The sequence below is a fragment of the Marmota flaviventris genome, chromosome 4 (assembly GCF_047511675.1).
Source record: "Marmota flaviventris isolate mMarFla1 chromosome 4, mMarFla1.hap1, whole genome shotgun sequence".
NCBI classification, from domain to species: Eukaryota; Metazoa; Chordata; class Mammalia; order Rodentia; family Sciuridae; genus Marmota; species Marmota flaviventris.
In genome coordinates, this window is record NC_092501.1 from 75,192,918 (window position 1) to 75,218,045 (window position 25,128).

A 25,128-nucleotide genomic window follows, 5' to 3' on the forward strand; every position below is an offset into this window, starting at 1 on the left:
GGAGAAGGATGATTAACATGAAATATCAGGGCACACCTTTTAACATGTTTTTAGGAAAAAAAAAAAAAACTGATAAGACCAAGGATTGCTAGGAGGGACAGCAGCCATTACTCTCACCCTTGCCTGAGAGAATGCAAAATGGGAGAGCCACTTTGGAAGTTAGCCTGGTCTCTTAATCAGTTTTTTTGCCACTGTGTCTGAAAGACCAGATCAGCACAATTGTAGAGGAGAAAAAGTTATTTAGGGGCTCATGGTTTCAGAGGTCTCAGTCCATAGACAGCAGACTCCATTAGCTGGGGCTCAAGGTGAGGCAGGATATCATGGTGGAAGAGTGTAGTGAAAGGAAGCGGCTCACATGATGATCAGAAAGCAGAGACAGAGAGAGAGAGGTCTCCACTTGCCAGACACAAATATATACCCCAAAGTCACACCCCCAATTCCCACCTCCTCCAGCCATACCCTACCACTTCAATTACCACTCAGTTAATCCCTATCAGGGGATTAATTCACTGATTGGGTTAGGACTGAGACAACCCAATCATTTCTCCTCTGAACCTTCTTGCATTGTCTCACATGTGAATTTTGGGGGGATACCTCACATCCAAACTTGGCAATCTCTGATAACTTTGAACACATACCCAGCAATTCTGCTCCTAGATAGTTGCCCTACAGAAATGGAAACTTATGTTCTTACAAAAACTTATATGTGAATATTTATAGAAGCTCTATTCATAACTTCCAAAACCTAGGGGGAAAAAAACCATAAATGTCCCTCCAAGGTGAATGAATAAACTCTGGCTCATCCATACAATGGAATCCTTCTCAGTAGTAAAAAGGAACACACTAATGATACCTACAACAGCCAGGTGGGTCTCAAAGACATTAGGCCAAGTGACAAGAGCCAATCCATTCTGTCTTATTAACATTCATGTGACATTTTGGAAAAGGCAAAAAAGTATGGGGATAGGAAATAGACCAATGGTCATTAGAAATTAGGGGTAAGAAGGTGATTACCAAAGACAGATGGGAATTTGGGGGATATCTTGACTGTGGTGATCACATGACTATGTTTGTCAAAAATGAACTCTAACAGAGGTAAATTGTTTTGTATGTAAATTATATTTCAATGAACCTGACTTTAAGAAAATAGATGTTCTGAAAGTTGTTTTGAAAGACACTAATAGAAAAGAAGAAAGTGAGTCCTTAGTCCTGAGTCCTTTATCTGGTACACTGATAACATAAATATACATTTATCACAGAATAAGTCCCCTACAGAGAGCTCACTCTTTAGCAGCTCTATAGGCTTCTCTCTGTGTCATCTCTTATTTCACAACAGCAAGATAAAGGTATCTCACAGGTGGGAAAAAGGCCTCAGAGAGGTTCAATAGCTCCCCAAGGCCACAGGGCAAATTCTGTGCATGTGACTCCAGAACCCACACTGTTCCTTAACCACACTCCTTCCTTCTCAGAATGCCACATGTTGGGAACAGGACAAAAGCTCCTTCCAGTGTAAGCCATACTCAGATCAGAGCCCATGCTCTTCCTGGGCCTGGGTCTCTTGAACTGCCCTCAAGTTCCTGTCCACATTTTTTTTTATAAATTTTTATTTGTTGTAATTAGTTATACATGACAGTAGAAGGCATTTATGCACTCTGATATATCATGCATAAATGGGGTATAATTTCTCATTTTTCTGATTGTACATGTTGTAGAATCACATTGGTCATGCAGTCGTATATGTACGTAAGGTTATGATGTCTGTTTCATTCTACTATCCTTCCTATACCCATACCCCTTCCCCTTCACTCCCCTCTAATTAATCTAAAGTAACTCTATTCTTCCCTAGTGCCCCTCTCTTATTGTGAATTAGCATCCACATATCATAGAAAACATTCGGCCTTTGGTTTTGGGGAACAGGCTTATTTTGCTTAGCATATTTTCCACTTCCATCCCTTTACCTGCAAATGCCATAATTTTTCTCTTCTTTAAAGCTGAGTAATATTCCATTGAATATATATGCCACATTTCCTTTATCCATTCATCTATTGAGGGACACCTAGGTTGGTTCCATAGTTTAGCAATTGTGAATTGAGCTACACTGACCTGGCCACATCCCTGTAGTATGCTGATTTTAAGTAATAAACCAAGGAGTGGGATAGCTGGGTCAAATGGTGCTTCCATTCCAAGTTTTCTGAGGAATCTCCATACTGCTTTCCATAGTGGTTGCACCAATTTTCAGTCCCACAAGCAATGTATAAGTGTGACTTTTCCCCCACATCCTCGCCAACATTTATTGTTGCCTATATTCTTGATGATTGCCATTCTGACTAGAGTGAGATGAAATCTTAGAATAGTCTGGATTTGCATTTCTCTAATTGCTAGAGAAGCTGAACATTTTTTCATGAAAATTTGTCCACTTATTTATCTGATGAGAAAAACTATTCATAATTGATAATTTTGTGAAATTGGTTGAACTGATAGATAAGTTAGAGCAATTATATTTTGTAAAAAGTATACCCAGCTGGGTATGGTGGTACACACCTGTAATCCCAAATGCTCAAGAGGCTGAGGCATGAGGATCCTGGTTCAAAGCCAGCCTCAGCAAATTAGTGAGGCCCTAAGCAATTTATTAAGACCCAGTCTCTAAATACAATATAAAAAGGGCTTAGGAGATGGCTCAGTGATTAAGCACCCTGGTTCAATGCCTAGTACCCAAAATAAAAGATACCCAAAGGAATTGAAAGCAGGGACACAGATATTTTAAACCCATATTCATGCCAGCATTATTCACAATAGCCAAAAATTTAAAATAACCAGGGATCTACCTTGTGAGAAAAGTCCTTGCTTAAATCAGTCCTGTATTTAACTGAGGGCCTGAGCTCCTATGTGCACTGGCATATAGGCTAAAGCGGGCAGAAGAGAGTTAGGTGTAACAAAGTTCTCTTTGCTCCTGTCCCTGCTGGTTTCCCCAAACTGAAAACCTCTCCACACTGAGCTCAAGACTTCCTTCCTTGCCACACCCTACCCCCACTTCCCCTTGGAGACCCAAAGACCCCTGTGCATGAACACTGCTCTTTTCACCTCCCACTTTCCTCCACTCATGCTGTCACCTCTTAGACCTCACCTGCTTCCAGAATGGGGACCAGGTGAATGGGGATCAGGTGTCTGGAAGAGCAAATAAAGAAACAAAGTCTTGTCACCTCTGGGACCTGCACTTGCCTGTTGGGTTTGCGCGGTGCTTTTGAATAACTGGCATTCATGAGAGGTACTCTCCAGGTTCTCTCCAGGTCTGCCAGTGCACAAACTGACTTCAGATTCCACAGAAACTCTCTTGAGTTTCCAATCTGTTCACTAGCTCTGCAGATTTCAGACTTGCCAGTCCCCCCCAAAAATTGTGTAAGTCAGTTCCTTAAAAGGAATCTCTACACACACACACACACACACACACACACACACACTTTTGTTCTATGACAATCTTGGATAAAGCATGACAGCCCTTCACCATTCAGACCTTTCCTTATATTCCTTAAATACTTTTATGGAACTGATTCTGCATGCCAGGTGCAGCAGTAGATTGCCCCTTCTTAGAAGCCTGCAGTAAAAAAGAAACCATATTTGGAGTTGTAAATAAAAGATGCACCTCCCCCGCCCCCAGCTTGCTCTGCAGCTAAGAACAGATTGGACAAAGACTAGACATGAAATGGTGGATGATTGGCCCTTGAGAGAGAAAGGTGGTCAGTGACACACCAGAAGTGTGCTAAAGCCTGACTGCCCTCCCTTTGCCCCTCTTTGAGGCAGATCCTCCTCAGAAAGGGCTCTGCACTTATATTCTGGTCATCCTGGTCTGATCTGCACTCACAAGCACCACCAGCTAAAGAGAGCAGAACTATGTCAAGGAACTTTGACATCAACACCATCACAGCATCCCCTGGGGCCAGAGAATAAATCAGAGCATTTCAAAATCCTGGGGGATTTGTACTCTCTTCCAGGACAGAAGAAGACAGAAACAGCAAACAAAATGTGGAATTTGGCAACAAACAGACTAGGATTCTGGGCCTAGCTCCTAATGCTGTGAGCTGCAGAATCTCAGATGTGACTGTCCAAAATGGCGACCCCATCTGGAAAATGTGCCAATGGAAATATAATGAAAGTCCTATGAAGAACAAGTCCATATATTACTTTCCTATGTTTATATATGAATACATGACCAATGTAATTCCACATCATGTACAACCAGAAGAATGGGAAGTTGTACTCCTTGTATGTGTAATATGTCAGAATACATCCTACTGTCATGTATAACCAAATAAACAAATAATTAATTAATAACAAAGGAAGAGGCCACAGGAAAACCAAACCTACCAAAACCTTAATCTTTGACCTATACTACCCAGAACTATGAAAAAAATACATTTTTGTTGTTTGAGGGGAAAAAAAAGAACAGGTTCAAAACAGGAGCTCCATTAGGGGAAGATGTCCCTTTCAGAGCAGTTCTCTTAGTATAGGGCCAGGTTTATAGAATAAAAGTGAAAGGAGCAATGGAGGACATGAGTGTCCAGCGTCAGAGGAGGTCTCCCAACTACTTGCCCCAGCAGGACCACTGGCATCAGGACCTGCACAGAAATTTCAGCCACCCACCCCCAAGCAGAAATATCGAAGGCCACTCTCACACAGGACATCCTGCAACCATCCACAAGCAGGAACTCTGGCCACTATTCTAGTGTGGACCACCATCTACCAACATGGGGCTCCCCCAGTCAACTCCATTTTGGGACTCTGCAGCCACAGAGATAGTCCGCTATGTACGGTAGCCTGCCTGCACCTCTGAAGACAGCTGACAGCCACACACTGCACACCACAGCTCATCTCTGAACACATCATCCAAAGCCATCATCTGGCTTCCTCCACCCAATCCGACACCCCAAGGCTTAAAGCAGCCACCTCCATCTTGGGTCACCTTCATCACCATCTTTAGTGGGGTCAACTCCCAGTTTGGAACTCCAGCTGGCCAGGTACCCAGTTTCTAACTCCCGCCTCTCTCCAGCAGCCAATAACCTGGCACAATGACTACCCAAAACAAAGCAGCTCTCAGTGGCAAGTGTGCAGCACCCAAAGGGTCACACACAAACCCCTGGAGAGAAAGGTTCCTTATTAGGAAGTAGAAAGGTAGAGGGTGAGTGTGATACAGTTTAGGGACTAACACAGAGACCAGGAACTGGGAGGTCTTCAGGCTAGACAAGGAGATAAGACAAGGTGCCAAAATCACATGAGAAGGCCCCAAAAAAGATCCTTGAGGTGCGGTCTCCCTTCGGGGGAGGGTGGGTCCCACACCCCACTTCCAGGTGCCCTCCACCCAAGACTAACCCTCCCACCTACCTTCACCATCTTGAGGTCAAAGATACCAGTTAACAATAGATGACACCAAGTATTGGATGAGAAGGGAAGCAGGAAAGACACCGATCTCCAACCAAAACAATCCCTGTTTCTTCCTTCGAAACCAAATTTTTTTCTTCTTCTCCCTCTCTATTCTCCTGCCCTCATATCCCCAACATATATGAAACCAAGTACTTCGCATGAATTAGGATACTGAGGACTGGGATGTATTACAGTTGTGTTGTATATTCTTTTTCTTTCTTTTTTTTCCTCTAATTTTTACTATATTAACATTTTTAATTTTTCTTAATATATGTGTGTATTATGCACTCTACTGTCTTCCCACTTACTTGTCTACACAAAATTACTTCCTATCTCTTCTCCTGGTACTAACCTTCTTCTTTAGATTTCTCTTTCACACTTCTAAACATATAATAACTCTGTATCCTAACCCCCTACCTCCTTAGCATATCATCTTAAACCTCACCCCTGATTCTTTGTCCACTATTAGAAACTATAAACCCTTTTGCAAACCTACTGATTATATTGTAGATAATAATTTAATTCACCATTTCTTTACCTTGTGACCAAACTATAAACGTCCTAATAGCAACTATTTGATTTAAGGTTGTATATTGTTTATACTGGGATCTATTAACATTGTCCTTCCCCTCAAAGGAGAGGTACTGGAACCCTGCAGGGGCACTATAAGCCTATAGGGTAAAAATGGTAATGCCTCAGATCCACAGTGCTAGAAGGAAAGACACATGAGCAACATGAAAAGACAAGGGAAGAAAATGACCCAAACAAATCAAGATACCACATTATTAGCATCCATGGCCAGCACAGCGGAAGAAATGACAGATAAGGAGTTCAGGGTGTACATAATTAAAATGTTCTGTGAGTTGAAAGATGATATAAGAGAATAAATACAGGCAGCAAATGATCATTTTGATAAAGAAATATAAAAACAAATACAGGAAGCAAAAAATTACTTCAATAGGGAGATAGAGTTTCTAAAAAAAAAAAAAAGAAATCCTTGAAATGAAAGAAACAATAAGCCAAATTGAAAGCATCAACAACAGATTAAACCACTTGGAAGACAGAACCTCAGACAATGAAGAAAAAATATATAATCTTAAAAAGAATGTAGACCACACAGTGAAGATGGAAAGAAACCATGAGCATAATATTGAAGAAATATGGGATAGCATAAAAAGACCAAATTTAAGAGTTATTGAGATAAGAGGAAGGCATAGAGTCCCAAACCAAAGGAATGAACAATCTATTCAATTAAATAATATCAGAAATTTTTCCAAACATGAAGAATGAATTGGAAAGCCAAGTACAAGAGGCTTACAGGACGCCAAATGTACAAAATCACAATAGATACACACCAAGGCACATTATAATGAAAATGCCTAACATACAGAATAAGGAGAGAATTTTAAAAGCTGCAAGAGAAAGAAATAAGATTACATATAGGGAAAACCAATTAGTTTATGTGCAGATTTTTCAACCCAGGTCATGAAAGCTAGAAGATCCTGGAACAACAAATATCAAGCTCTGAAGGATGAATGCCAACAAAAAAAATCTTACATCCAGTAAAACTAAGCTTTAGATTTGATGATGAAATAAAAACCTTCCATAATAAACAAAAGTTAAAAGAATTTACAACTAGAAAACCTGCACTACAAAACATCCTTGGCAAAATATTCCATAAAGAAGAAATGAAAAACAACAATGAAAATCAACAGAAGGAGGTATAACACTAAAGCAAAAATTAATCAAAGGAAAAACCAAGTCAAGTTAAATAACAAAAATGGCTGGGAATATAAATCATGTTTTAATAATAATCCTGAATGTTAATGGCCTAAATTTGCCAACCAAATGACATAGGCTAGCAGATTGGATCAAAAAATAGGACTCAGCACTAATTCATATTCCATGCATGTAAGATTTTGTCAAAAAGAACCAACTACTATTTATAATTATAATACTCTAATAAAAAAGTGTGTACTAGGGCTGAGGTTGTGGCTCAGTGGTACAGTGCTCACCTAGCATGCGTAAGGTACTGGGTTTGATCCTCAGCACCACATAAAAATAAAATAAAGATATTGCATGTCAACTTATAACTAAAAAATAAATATTTAAAAAGTGGGTACTAAACTAATTGAAATAAATGATGATGATGATGATGACAACAGAGATCAGTGCAGCAGAGTAAGTGGATCAAAGGGAGAGAAAAGAGTTGATAATAGGGGATGAGACTGATCAAATCATGTTATCTGCATATACAAATATAGTATAATGAATTGTACTATTATATATAATTATAACATACCAATAAAATTTTTTAAATGTGGGCACTTAAAAAAATGACCCAATAATATGCTGCCTCCAAGACACTCATCTCATAGGAAAAGATATCCACAGACTGAAGGAGAAAGGTTGGGGAAAAGCATACCACTCACATGGACTGTGGAAGCAAGCAGGGGTTTCCATCCTCTTATCAAATAAATAGACTTCAAGCTAAAGTTAATCAAAAGGGATAAAGAAGGACATTTCATACTGCTCAAAGGAACCACACACAAACAAGACATAACAATTATAAACATATATTGCCCAAACAATGGAGCATTCATCAAACAAACTCTTCTCAAGTTGAAGAGTCAAATTGACCACAACACAATAATTCTTGGTAACTTTAACACAGTTCTTTCACCACTGGATAGATCTTCCAAATAAAAACTGAACAAAGAAACTATAGAACTCAATAATACAATAAATAACTTAGACTTAACTGACATATATAGAATATTTCATCCTTCAATGGTGAATACACTTTCTTCTCAGCAGCACATGGATCCTTCTCTAAAACAGACCATATATTATGCCACAAAGCAACCCTTAGCAAATATAAAAAAGTAGAAATACTACTCGGCACTCTACCAGATCATAACGGAATGAAATTAGAAATCAATGATAAAATAAAAAATAAAAACTCCAACACTTGGAGACTAAATAATATGCTATTGAATGAACAATGGGTTGCAAAAGACATCAAGGAGGAGATTAAAAAATTCTTAGAGGTAAATGAGAACACTAATACAACATATTGAAATCTCTGGGACACTATTATGGCAGTACTAAGAGGAAAGTTCATTGCATGGAGTTCATTCCTTAAAAGAAGAAAAAGTCAACAAATAAATGACCTAACATTACATCTTGAAGCCCTAGAAAAAAGAAGAACAAATCAACCCCAAAAGCAGCAGAAGACAAGAAATAATTAAAATCAGAGCTGAAATCAATGAATTTGAAACAAAAGAAACAATTGAAAAAATTGACAAAACAAAAAATTGGTTCTTTGAAAAAATAAATTAAAATTGACAAACCCTTAGCCATGCTAACAAATAGAAAGAGAGAAAACTCAAATTACTAATATACATGATGAAAAAGGAAATATCACAACAGACACTACAGAAATATAGATTATAATTAGAAATTATTTTGAAAATTTGTACTCCAATAAAATAGAAAATATCGAGGGCATCGACAAATATTTAGAGTCATATGATTTGCCCAAATTGAATCAGGATGATATACATAAATTAGATCAATTTCAAGCAATGAAATAGAAGATGCCATCGGAAGACTACCAACCAAGAAAAGCCCAGGACCGATACATAGCTGAGTTCTATAAGACCATTAAAGAAGAACTAATACTATTCTAGGATATATATAAAGAACTCAAAAATCTAAACACCAAAAAAACATATAACCCAATAAATAAATGGGCCAAGGAACTGAATAGACACTTCTCAGAAGACGATATACAATCAATTTACAAATATATGAAAAAATGTTCAACATCCCTTGCAATTAGAGAAATGCAAATCCAAACTACTCTTAAGATTTTATCTCACTCCAGTCAGAATGGCAGCTATTATGAAGACAAACAACAATAAGTGTTGGCAAAGATGTGGGGAAAAAGGTACACTCATACATTGCTGGTGGGACTGCAAAATGGTGCAGCCAATATGGAAAGCAGTATGGAGATTTTTTTCTTTAAGTCTATTGATGTGATGAGTTACATTTATTGATTTCTGTATACTGAACCAACCTTGTGTCCCTGGGATGAACCCCACTTGATCATGGTGTTCTATCTTTTTGATATGTTTTTGTATTCAATTTGCCAGAATTTTATTGAGAATTTTTGCATCTGTGTTCATTAGAGATATTTGTCTGAAGTTTTCTTTTTTTGTTGTGTCTTTGGCTGGTTTTGGAATCAGGGTGATATTGGCCTCATAGAATGAGTTTGGAAGTGCTCCCTCTTTTTCTATTTCAGGAAATAATTTGAAGAGTAGTTGACTAACTTCACTTACATTATATTCTATATCTCCATCATTTACCTGTACATGCCAAGTATTTTATTTTATTTTTTTGAGCTATTTTTAAATGGGGAAGCTTTCCTCATTTCCCTTTCAGAGGATTTGTCAAGAAATGCCTTTGATTTATAGATATTGATTTTGTATCCTGCTACTTTACTAAATTTATTTACTAATTCTAAAAGTTTTCTGGTGGAATTTTTTGGGTCTTTTAGGTATAGAATCATATCATTGGCAAATAGTGCTAATTTGAATTGTTCTTTTCCTATTTGTATCCCTTTAATTTCTTTCATCTATCTAATTGCTCTGGCCAATGTTTTAAGAACTATGTTAAATAGAAGTGGTGAGAGAGGGCATCCCTGTCTTGTTCCAGTTTTTAGAGAGAATGCTTTCAATTTTTCTCCATTTAGAATGATGTTGGCCTGGGGCTTAGCATAAATAGCATTTATGATGTTGAGATATGTTCCTGCTATGCTTAGTTTTTCTAGTATTTTGTAGAATGCTTTTTTTGCATCTTTTGACATGATCATATGATTTTTTTCTCTCCCCTGGTCTATAACCCAAAGGACTTAAAAACAGCATACTACAGGGACACAGCCACATCAATGTTTATAGCACCACAATTCACAATAGCTAAACTGTGGAGCCAACCTAGATGCCCTTCAGTAGATAAATGCATAAAGAAAATGTGGTATATATACACAATGTAATATTATTCAGCATTAAAAGAGAATAAAATCATGGCATGTACAGGTAAATGGATGGAGATGGAGAATATAATGTAAGTGAAGTTAGTCAATCCCAAAAAACCACTGCCGAATGTTTTCTCTGATATGAGGAGGTTGATTCATAATGGGGTTCGGGGAGCAGCATGGGAGGATTAGACAAACTCTAGATAGGACAAACGAGTGGGAAGGAAAGTGGGGGGACATGGGGGTAAAAAAGATGGTGGAATGAGATGGATATCATTACCCTAAGTACATGTATGAAGACACAAACGGTGTGACTATACATTGTATACAACCAGAGATATATGAAAAATTGTGTTCTATATGTGTAATATGAATTGTAATGCATTCTGCTGTCATATATAAAAACAGAAGAAAAAAAGAAAGGCTATCCTGGTCAGCAGTCAGCCAGGCCCAGAACAGGGATAAACAAGATAAAAACAGCCAAGAGGCTTATGCACACCCAGATGCAGGGAGATGGAGATTCCAGTTCAAGGGGCCTCCTTAGAAATGGAGAGGCAAAGGGACCTTGAAGATAACTCAAAGATTGCCAGACTTGAATATAGAACAGTCATCCCCCTCCCAGGTTGCACACCAGAATGACTTGGTCAGTCAACGATGCTTAGAGCTGTGTGGCCCCAGAGAGGTGAATAGCTTGTTCAACATCACAGGGCAGGTGAGGGAGAAAACTAAGAGTCACCTCCAGGTCTCTTCTGTTTCATAGTAATCCCTACTATCTGGAGATCACTCATTAACTGTGTTAGTTGTGAACTGAGCAGGAGCCAGGGCTCCAGTTCCACCATCAGGACAGCTCAGTGCATTTAAAGAGGATCCTGTGGGCTTGGGCTGTATGGTGGCCTCCTCTGACCTTGACTCCCTGGGAAGACAACAGCACCCTGAAACCAATCTCTTTGGCCTGCCCAAGCCCTCCCTGGCTCCAAGGGTAGGCTGCCTCAGATACGAAGATCCAATTTGAATCCTGGCTCTACCTCTTCCTAACCAAGTTCTTGGTGACAAGCTCTTTTGAGTCTCAAAGTCTGCAGCAATAAAACTAGAATGCTATCTTCCTTGAAAAGTTGTAGAAAGAATTAAGCACACACTCATGAGAATGTGTCCATTATGCTCTAGCTATGCACAAAGTGCCCATTCCCTCTGCCCACAGGCCCCACGAGGGCACAGTCCCCTCACTCCATACCTTGCTGCCTTGGTTGGTCTTTGGGGTCCTACTTCAATGCCAGGATAAGCTGCCCTAGTCCCTCCCAAGACCCCTCCTGTATCTGGCATCCCCCCTTCTTGGCCTGGCCACAAAGTCTGTCCAACCTTGGGTTTTCTCACAACAAGTAGCTGGTCAAGATAGATGTTAGGACAAGGCCATTGACAGGGGGCCTGAGAGTGCACTGAGATGCAGCTGGAGGTGAGGATTTGGCCATCATGAGGATAAAGAGTAGAATCCAGGAATGGGAGGACTGTCCCCAAGTCTGCAAGCCTATATCAGGGGACACCATATCTGGGACAGGTGGAAAAGGTAGCCCTACAGACAGGGCTAGAAAAAAATAGAAGAAGACAGAGTCAGAGGTACCCTGAGGGCCCTACACAAGGGCACTGTGTGTCCAGGTTCTCCTCAGATGGAGCAGAGCAAACCAGGGTCTCACAGAGGATACCAATAATCACCTTGGTGCTACCCAATTTTTTCAGTGAGCGAGTGTCCCCATGTCCCAGGGGCCAAGCATACCTGTAAGCAGAGAATAGCAGAGTTCAGGACCCTACAACTTGCTTCACAAGATTCAAAAGAAGGAGGCAACTCAGGTTGTTTCCAGAAGCTCAGGAATTCCCCTGAAGACTAAGGTGGGGACTATAGCTGGCAGGAACCGGCAGGTTGGCAGAAACTTCCACAGAACCTCCAAACTTCCTTTTTCTGATTCCAGGCCATGGTGCACTCCTGGCCAGCACACACCTCTGTGGTTTTTACAACTGCAAAGTAACACAGGAACTCCCAGTATCCTGCAGAAGGGGCTGGTTTTATATCTCAGTATGTACACTGACTTCCACATTGCTGAAAACAGCCAGGGAGCAGTTCCCCTGGCCAGACATTCTCAGCTTAGCTATGGTGGAGCTGTCACTCAGAGCACAAAGACAAGCTGGGGATAACACAATAGTAAGAAGCTTAAGCCCCACCTAACCACTAGCCTTTCAATGTGAGAGCCATTTGGTGGCTTGGCCTCCACTGAAATCTAAGGAAATATTGCTGCTGAATGAGCATCTACCAACAAGGACACCAATGATCTCTAACGTAGAAAAAACTTTCCCACCAAATGGATGAGCAAAACAAGACTCCAAGAAATTGAGACTCTAAGAAAGCAAGTATTTTATCTGAAATCAAACTACTAATAAACATAAAAATCAAACTCACATTTTCTAATTCTGCACCCCTCTCCCCCTTCTTCCATTTCAGGTTTGCTTCACACAGTGGTCAACAGTGGTTAAGAATATGGCCCCTGAGGCACCTCAGATACTAGCTGGTAACTGGCTGAGTAGGGCAGGGATTCCTTGGCTGGATCTGAAAAGTGACTGCCAACCACTGGCCACAGGAGGTCTTAGGTCTTCTGTCTGACCCAGCTCCCAGAAGCAGGAAAGCCCTGAAATGCACTCTAAGGTATCACCATCACCCAAGGGAACAGTTGATTCCTGGGAGCCTGGAGGCTAAGGGTTCATTAGCCCAAGATGGGCACCAGTAAGCCAGTTATTCCCTCTGCTAACACTCTGACACTGGCACATCCAACATTAGTCACCACCCTCCAGGCTAAGCCTGTGCTAGTAGTGGGTCATTGGATTATTGGTTGTGGAAAGAGAAGAATCACACATCTACATTCTGGACTTCAAAGCTCTAGTTGGGGAAGCTGGGGGAACCAGAAGGGAACAGATGAAGCAGGACAGATGTAAGACATAATGGTGCTTGACTGTCAGCATAAGAAGGCTTGTGGCCCAGCCTGGGGAGGGGCATGGAGGTCTGAGAGGGCTGCTCGGAACCAAGGGGGACCATGATGAGCACTGCAAAATCATGATAGGTACTACAGGCAGCGTGTTTGGGAACCTGCTCTCGTTCCAGGAAGAAGATAGAGCAGAAGGGACATGCATAAGGGGAGGACACGCATAATGAGAGGGCCATAAATGCCAGGCTGACTTACAGACTTTCTTGCCATAAAGCTGTTCTGGAAGTCCCTGCGAGGCTCTTAACACAGATTGAGATGAACAGTGTGCAGCAGCCTTTTTCTAGTTGCCGGTCCCAGATCTTAGTGCCAGGTGCTCACAGCCTCCTAGGAGGAGGAGGTAAGAAAAAGGATGCCTGGAATATTCCAAGGGAGCAGAGTCCAGATGACAGGCTGAGGGAAAACGCTGGCTGTTGTTAGGGTAACATGGGGTGTTGAGAGAGGGTGAGAGAGAGTAGAAGAGGATTTGCAGAAGCAGGAGCTTAAGAGATGGAATCTGAAGAAGTAAGCCACCTGGGCAGGTTAGGGAGGAATGAAAGGACAAAGGACAGGCTGGGCTGCATTGTGGGTGGTTTAGGGCACTTATGAGGAAAGTGAGGTGAGAGCAGGGTGGAAAGTTGTAGACAAGGTGCTGCCCCCTCTCCTTACTCGCCCTCACAACTCCTGGAGAACTGAAATCACCAGGGAATTTCACAGCATTCTTTAGATCTATAAGTCACCTGTTCAAGTGAGAAAGATTTTTACACCTTTCCAGGATGACTTAGATTGTTCTCACAATCATTCTGTTTATTCAATTTCAAGTATAATCTGGTCCAAATATGAAAAAATTACTAGTTAAACTGTGAAACATATCTGGAGATTCGCTTTCATGGCTTGTTAAGAATCAAGCATTTCTTAATTCCCACAGATCATCAAACGCACAACAAAGGCCTCCATCATACATAAGAGAGGTACTAGTTTTCTTGAACTTCTGTCCTCCTCTGTGTCAGTCAGACCTGGACCGAAAAATCTTGCTTGTGGGTCAATGAGATAAAGGGACACTTGCAAGCGAAATTTGCCCCAATATATTTTTTTCACCAAAGTAAAGAGCAAGGAAACAGTGCTGGCAGTCAGGAGGCAGGGGACAACAGCCCTGGACCAAGTCTCTCTGCCTCTCTGTGACTCAGTTTCCCTACCTACAACCTGAGGTGTTTGGAATAAATCGTCTTTAAGGTCTGCCAATGAAGATCTGATTTCCAGATTAGCCTCCTGTTCAGACTTCAGATTTCTCCTCTGAAAACTGAATATTTGTTTAACTGGAATGTTTAACTGGAAATTCACAAGCTGGTGGATTTCTTAATGTGCCAGGAATATTCCTTCACCCAGACCTAATTATTTTGTGTGCCCAGGAGATGAGTGAATGGCACTTGAAGAGAATCAGAAGGCGCCAAGGGACTCCAGAATACTGCATGAATGGTTGAGACAGGCTCTCCTGGAAGGCAGCACACTCCACTACCTCTCACCCCTCTCCCAGCCTTGCCATGGACCGCCTCTGTGCCTCCAGCATCCCTGCTGCCTTCCACCCCACCCCACACAATCAGACTTAAGAGTGCAGCTCCATCATGCTCCCCCCCCCCCCCCCCCCCGGCCCTCAGGGAACATTCCCAAGCTCCAGGACCTGGATAATACAATCAACCAATCTCCTTGCCTAATTTCCCACTGTGGGCCCAGTGGTGTCTTTCTTAATGAACTGTTCACTCACCCCTGACTCTCTCTCTTTACTTTCCTATCCCCTATCTGGGAAGTTCTGTCTTCATCTACACATATCCAGTTCCTGCTACCTTCTAGACACAATGAAGGCTGCTCCCTAGACACAAGAAATAACACTGCCCCTTTCCAATTCCAGCCTCTACCACCACTTGTCCATCCTGTAATTAGAAAGCAGCTACCACAAGGACGTGAAAGCCCTTTCCAGGCTCCAAGGTTGCATCAATACCTGCTCATTCTCAGTAATTATAGTGGGACGGTGATGGTGAGGCTTTGATAATCCCCACGTGCAGGTGAAAGGGGAGGCTTGAGGATAATAGTCGTTCATGCGAGCAAGTGAGGACACAGGCTGTGGCGTCAGACAGAATAAATGTCTACATTGTGTGATTCCCAACTCCATCTTTCCAGTACTCACTACCCATAACACCTGAATCCGAATCACTTTCTTCCTTGAGTATTCATGGTTCATGAAAACGCTTTCTCACTCCTACAATTCTTCAATTTCTAAGATTTTATCAACTATTTAAAGTGTTCTAGAAAAGAAAATCATCATATTAAATACATTTTAAAAATTAAACGATTCAGACACTTTAAATTGTGTGGGCAAAGAAGTACTTTCTGGATTAAAAGGCGAACTTTCAGGCCAGTGATTGGAAGGCGGCCCCCTCCCCCGGAGCAGCAGCAGAATCCGTGCAGAAGGAGACCACCTCTTCCTTTCTCTGATAAGTCGTCACAGACCGCAGGTGTTTCAACACCTGCAAAGACTAGACCCAAAGGAAACAAAGACCCGTGTTCTGATAGCAGGGTGACGCCGCTGGGCCTTTACCCTTTTGAAGTCAGTACATTCGCCCATCCAGACGCCCGGCTCTTCCAGCCCCAGAGTTCCTCACAGCGGGTGCCCGGAGCCCCGCCCACCTCCCCCGTGCAGCTCCCGCGCATGCGCCGGATGTGAACGTCAGGGCGGGCGGAGGACCCGGCGCTGGGTGCTAATTCCAGCTCTTTCTCGGCGGCTGCATTTAATCCCTGCCCTTCTTCTTCTTTAGGGACGCCAGTTCTCGGAGCAGAGAGGCTGGAAACAACTGCGGAGGACTCAGTCCCTGCCTCTGTTACACGCATCTACCACTTCGCCACCTTCCGCACTTGAGGCCCCTCTCCTTGATTAGGACCAAGTTAACACAGAGCCAGAGAAAGGACTGTGGGTTCCCTTAGCGTGTTTCAACATCATTGACTCCCTACGTTTTGGTCAGCCTCCATCACACAGTAAGAATCTTCATATGTACATTACTCATCTTTGTATATCTGTTAATAGTTTGTGGATACATTTTTAAAATCTGATTTTAAAACTATTATTTGGGCAATTTTCTTACTATTTTGAAAACACAGTGACCAATAAGTACTCATTTTTGCATGCCAGTATTCACATCCAAGCATATTTTGCCTGTAACTGATGAATAAAACAGTTTAATTGCATTATGTGCCCACCGTTATATCATAAGCATTGCCCTTTTCCTTCAATTATCAGCTATAATGACCATGAAGCATCCTCTTGATCCTTTGCCCCTCTCTCCTTCCCTAGCGACTGGGTGTTCAGAATGTCTCTACTGCTTTTACAGGTGATGCTGGGGGAAAGGATCCTTGCCACAGTTATTTGCTTCCTGTGAATTGTCTGTGAAGATGAATTCTCAAAAGAAGGATTAATCATTTGTCCAAAGCAAGTTTTCACACTTCTGCCAAATATTGACTGTCCCTCTCCAAAAGTGTTATTTCTTGAACTCTCTAGTGGTAGTGTTGTCCAATGCGAAGTGCACAGGCTTTGAAATCAGGACTAGGTTCAAATTCCAGCTTGGTCACTTACTTTACCTCTCTAAGCCTTCATTTTCTAAAACGGGAATAATAAAGGTGATCTCATCATAAGGATTAAATGAGATTTCAAATACAAGGAACCTACCGAGTGCCTGATTTAGGTGCTAAATCCATTCTTTGTAGCCTCTACATTTTCTCTCTCCTTGGAGTTATGTGGGACAAGCAACTTCTTACTTTTCAAACTTCCTGTCCTTCTTGAACCATGTTTTCCCATGAAAGTCATGGAACAGGAATGATCATCTATAGTGCTCTAATGGGTGCTACTAAAGAGAAATATAAAGCCATCCACAAATTCAAACTGTGTGTGTAATTTTACATTTTCTGATAGACACATTTAAAAATGTAAACAGAAATAGGCTAAATTAATTTTAACCCCAGTAGGCCATCCATATTTCCAGATTCCACATAAGCAGATTTTGACCTGCCTCCAATTTAAAATGTTGAGGGTGTGGGGGACACATGTAAATTTTTTTTCTTATGGATGGAACTAGAGACCATTATGTTAAGTGAAATAAGGCAAACTCAGAAGGTCCAAGAGTCCTATGTTTCCTCTCATACCTGGAAGATAGAGAGGAAAAAGGAAAAGAAAGGTGGGAGATGAGGATATCATGAAAATCCAAAGGAGATCAGTAGAGGAAAGAGACTAGGGGATGTGAGGTGCAGAGGGATGGGGGAAGTGCTGGGGAGTGATATTAATCAAATCATATTGTTACATTGCTTGCATATACAAATATGTAACAACAAATCCCATCATTATGTACAACTACAATGCCCCAATTAAAAAATGTGGAAAGAAAATAATTTTCTTGTCATTGTTCCCTAAATAATACAGTATAACATATTTACATAGCATTGACATTGTATTAGGTACTGTAAGTAATCTTGAGATGATTTTAAATACGGGGAAAGATATGCCTAGATCATATGTAAACACTGTGCCATTTTAAATAAAGGACTTGAGCATCCTTGGATTTGTGTATCCAAGGGGGTTCCTGGAACCAATCTCTCTCAGATACCAAGTGACAACTTTATATCCAAAATCTAATATCTAATCAATATTTTAAGTATTATTAAAATAGTTTACATTTTTATGTTAGTTTATAATATCTTTGAAATATGATGTGTATTTTAAACTTAACAGTGCATCTCAATTCAGACTGGCCATGTTTCCAAGTATGGCATGCTTCCTTCCCCTGACACTGCCAGTTGGCCAAACTGCCTTGCCTTCCTAAGGTGAAGTTCACCAGGGTTGGGGGCGGGTGGGGGGAGTGCAGTACCAACACTTCATTTCTCCACCTGGTATCTAAAAGACATCTCCATCTTTACATGTTCAAACTCATAATTCTGAACAACCACAGCCTTCCAAATCTGTACCTACTATCCTTGACCCAGATCAGAAAGTGAAAATCCCGTACTTCTGTGGTTCTAGAATCACCTTTCATTTCTTACTTTCTCCTATATGACACACCTAGAACCTCATCAAATCCCATACTCAAAGAATTATCTAGAATCTAGCCCCTCTAACCACTCTTATTATCTCTACCACTTATCACTTTGGGGCAAGCCACATGACCTCTAGCCTGGATTGTTCCAAAAGCCTCTTAAATACACTTCTTTTTCCCCTTTGCTTCCTACAATCTCTTTTCCAAATGAAAATCAAAATGTTTCTTCTTTAAAATACAAGCATACAGGCTGGGGTTGTGGCCTAGAACCTGCGAGGCACTGGGTTCAATCCTCAGCACTACATAAAAAATAAATAAATAAAATAAAGGTATTGTTTCTACTTACAAATAAAAAATATATACTTTTAAAAAATACAAGCATACATCAGCAACAATAAAAAGAATTTAATATAACTGAAATTATATAAAAATACAAAAATTTAAAAAAATACAAACCACTTACAAATCAACCTAGGTGAATATATATAGTATTTTATGAGAATTATAACATTGCATATAAGTACTTTAAAAAGGGCTTAAATAAATGGGGATAGAAACCATGCTCATGAATTAGAAGAGTAATGTTCATAAAGATATCACAAAATACATTTCTAGTCAAAATATGAAGATGGGTTTCTGTTGAAATTAATTAGCTGATTCTAAAATTTGTAGAATTATGGATGGAACTAGAGACCATTATGTTAAGTGAAATAAGGCAAACTTAAAGTACTAAAAATAGGGCAGAATGGAAGAAGAAGAAAAAATACAGAGTTTTTCTAAATATCAAATTTTAGTATTAGTATAGACAAACTAACAAAATAGCTTAAAAACAGACCCACATGTACGTGATGACCTGATTGCAATAGAACTGTTGTAATTCAGTGACTGAAAAATGTTTGTAATAAACTATTAATATTAAGAATGTCTTTTGAATTGTAGCAAATCAACAGGATGAAAAGACATATACTCACATAGAGAAATGGGCAAAAGATTTAAACCTGCAAAAGGATCCAGAATGGCCAATTAACATATAAAAAGATGATCAGCCTTAGTAATTTGAGAACTGCAAATTTAAAACATGGTTAGATGGATTTTCACTGCTGCCAGGTTAGCAAAATTAAAATATCTGACAATATTAAATGGTGGTAAAGATGTAGCGGAACAAAAAATTAGAACCATTGCTGGTGGATTAGTAAAATAGTATATATGGTCAGCCATCTATATCTGTAGATTCCACATCTTTGGATTTAACCACAGATTATTATAAGTAATCTAGAAATAATTTAACACATATGGGAGGATGTGTGTAGGTTATATGCAAATACTGCACCATTTTATATAAGGAACTTGAACATCTGCAGATTTTTTATATCTGTAGGGGGTTCTGGAACAAATCCCCACTGAGGATACTGAGAAACAACTGTAATCACTTTGGGAAATGACTTAGTTTCAACTAATAAGGCTAAAAACAAGTATACCTCATGACCCACCAGTTCTATTTTTCGAGTATGTACCCTAGAGATATTCTCACACATACACGAGAATAGTCCTAACAGCACTGCTTATAACAGAAAACAGAAACCTGGAAATATCTCAAGTGCCCATCTGCGGTATCTCAGAGAAATATGTTTTGGTATATTCATGTAACAGATTACTACATAGCAGTAAACATGAAGGCATTAGAGGCCCATGCAACAACATAAAGAAATACCAGTAACATAATTTTGAGTCAATTAAACAAATCTCAAAAGAACATTTGATTCCATGCCTATGAAGTTTCCAGAATGTTCAAAACCAAGTCATAAATATATGGCCAAGATTGGGGATAGTTGCTGCCTCTGAGGAGGGAGGTTGGATAAACACACAGAGGATTTCAAAGATGATGATGAACCTCAATAAAAAAAAAAAACTAAAATGTCACACATAGGAGCGGTGTTCTTTTTATTCCTTCTACCCTACAAGCTTCTTTTAAATTGCCTTTTCTGTCTACTCAGTATTGAAAATCTTCCCAGGTCCATGGGAATTAAGCCCAGGCCCTCCAGTGGACAGACAGAAAGGTTCTCCCTAACCTGACCCTGTTCCTTACCTCTCTGGCTGTGTCCCCAGACACACCCCTGTCCCCACTCTGCCATGCTGGTCTCCACCAGGCTCCTTCTCTGGACCTTTGCCAAAAACATGCTTCAGAAACTCAGGCCCTGCCTCCTTCAGGTCTCCCTTGGAAGACCTATGCCACTTCCAGCCCCAAAGCCTCCAACCCACATTAGCCCATGGCTCTGAGCACCACAGAACCCTCTGTCCATTGACTGTCCCCTCTGCCATCTCTGGGCAGAGAATGGCCTTCCAATAAATATCTGTTGAATAAATAAAAAGGGTAACAATGTAGAAACCAAATTAAAATCAAAGGTTCCATTGAAAGAACAATACATAAAACCCTTATTTATCAATTCAGAGAAACTGGGACAAAGGATTAGTTCACTATTCTAGAAGGTTTGATTTTAGAGGGGAGAAGAACTACTCCTCAATGAGCCAAGTAGTCCTGTTTATTAAAAAAAAAAAAAAAAAAGTGTCAATTCAGCAGTTTGATATGGTAATTCAGATAAGGGAAATGAGGCCCCAAAGAAGCATCTATTACCAGATCTCCAAGTGAGATCAACAAGGCCACCACTTACCGAGCTCTCTTGGTGGCAGTCTGGAGTGACCCCCACTGCACTCTCCAGAGGCCTGCTCAGGGGCTGGGAGGGGAGTTCCACAGTCAGGAACTTCTCTCCAATCCTTCAACAATTGGCATAGGCCAGTATCAGCCTTTCCCAGAGGTGGCAGGATCACATTCCCAGCAAAGCTATGAAAAAGGTCTTGACCTGAGGTAGGAGGATGAGGAGTGGTGCTGGAGCCCAGTGTGGCTCAGCAAACCCAACAGTGACGAACACCGCAGCGGACCCAGGCACCCCAGTGACCCTGACCACATAGCCACTCTCACTGCACACAGTTCCTGCTCTGCAGCTCGCCTCCTCTCCCACATCCACACTCGGAGCAGGCACCAGTGGTCACAGTCTTCCTGGAGACAGCCAGCAGGCCCTACCTTGACAGACAGGCCTCTCTCTGGGTTGGGATGGCTTGGCCAAGAGCAAGGTGACCTACCTGGAGAGGTAGCAGTCAGGACCTGGAGACTTTAGATGGTGTGAGTGCCTCCATCCTTGGCCGCAGCCCCTAAGGCTCAGGGGAAGAAGACCCGGCCTAGCATGTCAGCCTTCAACATGTTTCACTATGAATCACTCACGCTGGGTCTCTGCTCATTTCCTGGAGAAAGCAGAAGTGGAGAGTCTACAGATGCCTGGTTCTGCCCAACCCCCACCCCGATGACGGAGCTGTTTAAGTTCTGTCTTGGCGCTTTGACCTTTGAAGAAAGGCCTTTGGGGATACACACTCAATGGTCAAGCTGTTCTGGGTGGGGCCGAGCATAAAAAGGGAAAGTATAACCAGGTAGCATAGATCTGAATTCAGTGTCCACTATTCGCTCACTGTGTAACCATCATGGCCTGCCTACCCTTTCTGAGCCTCTAATAAAATGAAGACAATAATGGTGTTTAGGTCTATCTAATGAGAGACACATCTAAAGTGCATCCCTGACCAGGTGCAGTGGGGCACGCCTATTACCCCAGAGGCTTGGAAGGCTGAGACAGGAGGATTGCAAGATCAAAGCCAGCCTCAGCAAAAGCAAGGTGCTAAGCAATTCGGTGACACCTAGACTCTAAATAAAATATAAAACAGGGCTAGGGATGTGGCTCAGTAGTTAAATGCCCCTGGGTTCAATCCCTAAATAAATAAATAAATCCAAAAATAAATACACAAAGTGCATCTTAGGACATCGCATGAGCTCATCGGCCTGCTTCCACCAGGCTCAGAGACTCTCACTTGCATTTCTTCCTTTTTTATCCTCAGATCTAAATTGAACCACCAATCAAGAAAGTCATCTGATGTCAGATGGTTAACTGTGGAGTAACACAGAAGAAATGATTAAAGAAAACTAAAAATGATAAGTTGAAATTCTCTGAAACACAGCATCTAAATTTTCATTCCTTTGAGTACATTAGGTTGAATCGTTCCATATCATCCATCCCTGCCATCCAGAGATAGGGCCAGCAAGCACATCCATTCACATACAACACCTCTCAGTGATCTCTGGAAAGACACAGCTGCCCTATGAGCAGGAGCAGTTGTTAGCATGAACACCTGACCATTGACACTCAAGCTCATCACAGGTTTCTGGCTCATAGAGCCATTCGATCTTTCATGAGTAACTGTGTGTGAAAGACCACAACAACACCATCTGTTATGAGAAGGAATGAGGCTCCAAGGTTGGTTCCAAGATGAAACAACATCTGTAATGAAACCTCATGGTACCAATACAAACTTGTCAGTAAACAGCAGCCAAAATAAATGATCTCACCGGCTCTTGGTTTGGGCCCCCAAATCCATGCTGATCCCTCCTCATACTCTGTAACAGGGGTCAGCAGAAACAACATTCCTGCTTAAGCTTTCTTTTCTTTTCCACATCTGTGGGCAAAGACTGGAAGGATAATGCACAATAGGGTCCTACAGATCATCTTGAGAAAAGGAACACATGCATGTGGCAGCATTAATTATCACTTTGCCAAGCCAAAATGGACTCCAGTTCCTTTTAAAACAACAAATTAGTACCCATGGTTAGAATATGTCCAAGATCCATTGTACCATGTTATGGGAGAATTTTCTTGGCAGTTTGTACAAGATATTTCCCTGGAGAGAAGTAACTAAGGATCAGAGGCCAGTAGGGGATGGACTTGAACCTGTGGATTCATTTGTATCTAGGATGGAGTCGCACTGTGCATGAGAATAAGGGATAAGAAGAGAAATTAAAAGTATGCATGCAGGGCAGGCCAAGGGAAGGAAAAACTCTTGGAGATATGTAAAGTGTTTGTAATATGTGACAAAAACGATCCCTCATTCTCACCAATGAACCCTCATTCTCACCAATGAATTCATGAATAAAATCTGATATACTGACTGAAAATCAGACACCCATAGTGAGAAAACAGTAAACACCAGAACATTCCATAGAGATAAGAAGAGTGCTGCCATGGGACAGGCCGGGGCTCTGTTTATGAATGCACAATGGAAAACTGGAGCAAGGGAGGTTTACAGAATCCCACAGGAGAAACTACATGCAGCCAGGTCTCTCAGCCATCTGCAGTTCACAACACCATGCTGGGCATCCCACACCAGGCAGACGAAGAGCATTAAATTCAGAGTAAGAACACCAAGGTTGAAATCCTCGCTTCCATACTGATATAATTGGCATGTTCAAATCTGTTTGTTATTTGTAGAATGGTATTAATGCAGTGTGGTAAGGAACAAACCAAGTGATAATTGCAACAGAGTTTTTAAGCACTAAAAATGTCTGTTCAAATGGGAGTTATTATTGAGAGAACTTCTCAAGTTCTCAAGACACTGAAGCTGCCAGGACAACTAGAAACTGCACATGTAAGTATGCACATGTAAGTATTTTCTCTTAAGAGAAAATGAATGATTCTCTGATTTTTTAAAAGATAGTTTAAAAATAGCAAGGGGCTGGAAATGTGGCTCCGTGGTTGAGTGCTTGGGTAGCACGCATGAGACACTGGGTTCAATCCTCAACACCACATAAAAATGAAATAAAGATATTGTGTGTCCACCTACAACTAAAACATAAATATTTAAAAAAATAGCAAGTATACTTCTGCCTCCAATGATAACAGTGTAACTGGTACAGGACATCCTCCTACTGAAAGCAACTATAAAATAGAACAAATATATGAGACAACCGTTTTTAGGCTTACCCTGAAATAAGGAAAATACAAAAGGCGAGCCCTGGCTTTCTTCCTAAGGATGCCTTCTCCGGCATTGTGCTGGGAGATGGAGTCCCAGAAGCAGTGATTTCCTTGAACTTGAAAGGTATAAATCAGTGCTCAAGAATCTGAGGGGCTACCATTTTCAGTGTGTTTTAAAGAAACTCATTGTGTGTGCCCTTGGCCAAGGGCCCTTGTGCAGATACAGGCAAAAACTCTGTGAGACCTATTAGATGTTACCTACTCTAAAACAGGGACCATGAAGTGTTAGGAATGTAGAGATCCATCCCATCCAGAGTGGAAAGACCTCACTGCATATCAGAGGACTTCATCTTGTACCCCAGAAAGGCCGTACTTGAGAAATATCCTAGAATAGCAGCCATGAACTTAGAATAAGTTTAGATTTGAAATCAAATAGTCCTGTGTGATAGTTAATTTTATGAGTCAACTTGACTGGACTATGAGGTGCCCATGTATTTGGTTAAATATTATTCTGATTATTCTGGGTATGTTTGTTAGGATGTATTTTGGATGAGATTTACATTTGAATCGATAGACCCAGTAAAGCAGATTGTCCTCCTTAACGTGCATGGATCATATACAATCCAGTTGAAAAAGTCTGAATAGAACACAACGCTAAGTAATAGAACTTTTTCTGCTTACTGACTGCTTGACCTAGGACATCAGTCTTCTCCTGTCCTTGGACTATAAATTACACCACTGAGTCTTCAGAAAAT

General features: G+C 41.0%; 1 protein-coding gene and 1 long non-coding RNA gene across 3 annotated transcripts in view; one reads left to right on the forward strand and one right to left on the reverse strand.

Annotated features, from left to right (window-relative positions):
- Wdfy4 (WDFY family member 4) overlaps positions 1-21,789 on the reverse strand; it is a 277,867-nt gene extending 256,078 nt beyond the window's left edge. The window contains exon 1 of one of the 2 annotated variants that reach the window (XM_027947941.3): positions 21,666-21,788. The gene's annotated coding sequence lies outside the window, so the exon portion shown is untranslated. Of the gene's footprint in view, positions 1-21,665 lie in introns of both variants that reach the window. The other variant, XM_034636982.2, reaches the window with a different exon arrangement.
- Positions 16,194-17,383, forward strand: LOC114102471 (uncharacterized). Its single transcript, XR_003584512.3, has 2 exons — positions 16,194-16,482; positions 16,836-17,383. It is a non-coding gene; the product is annotated as an uncharacterized lncRNA (long non-coding RNA).
- Positions 21,790-25,128: the final 3,339 nt, after the last annotated feature.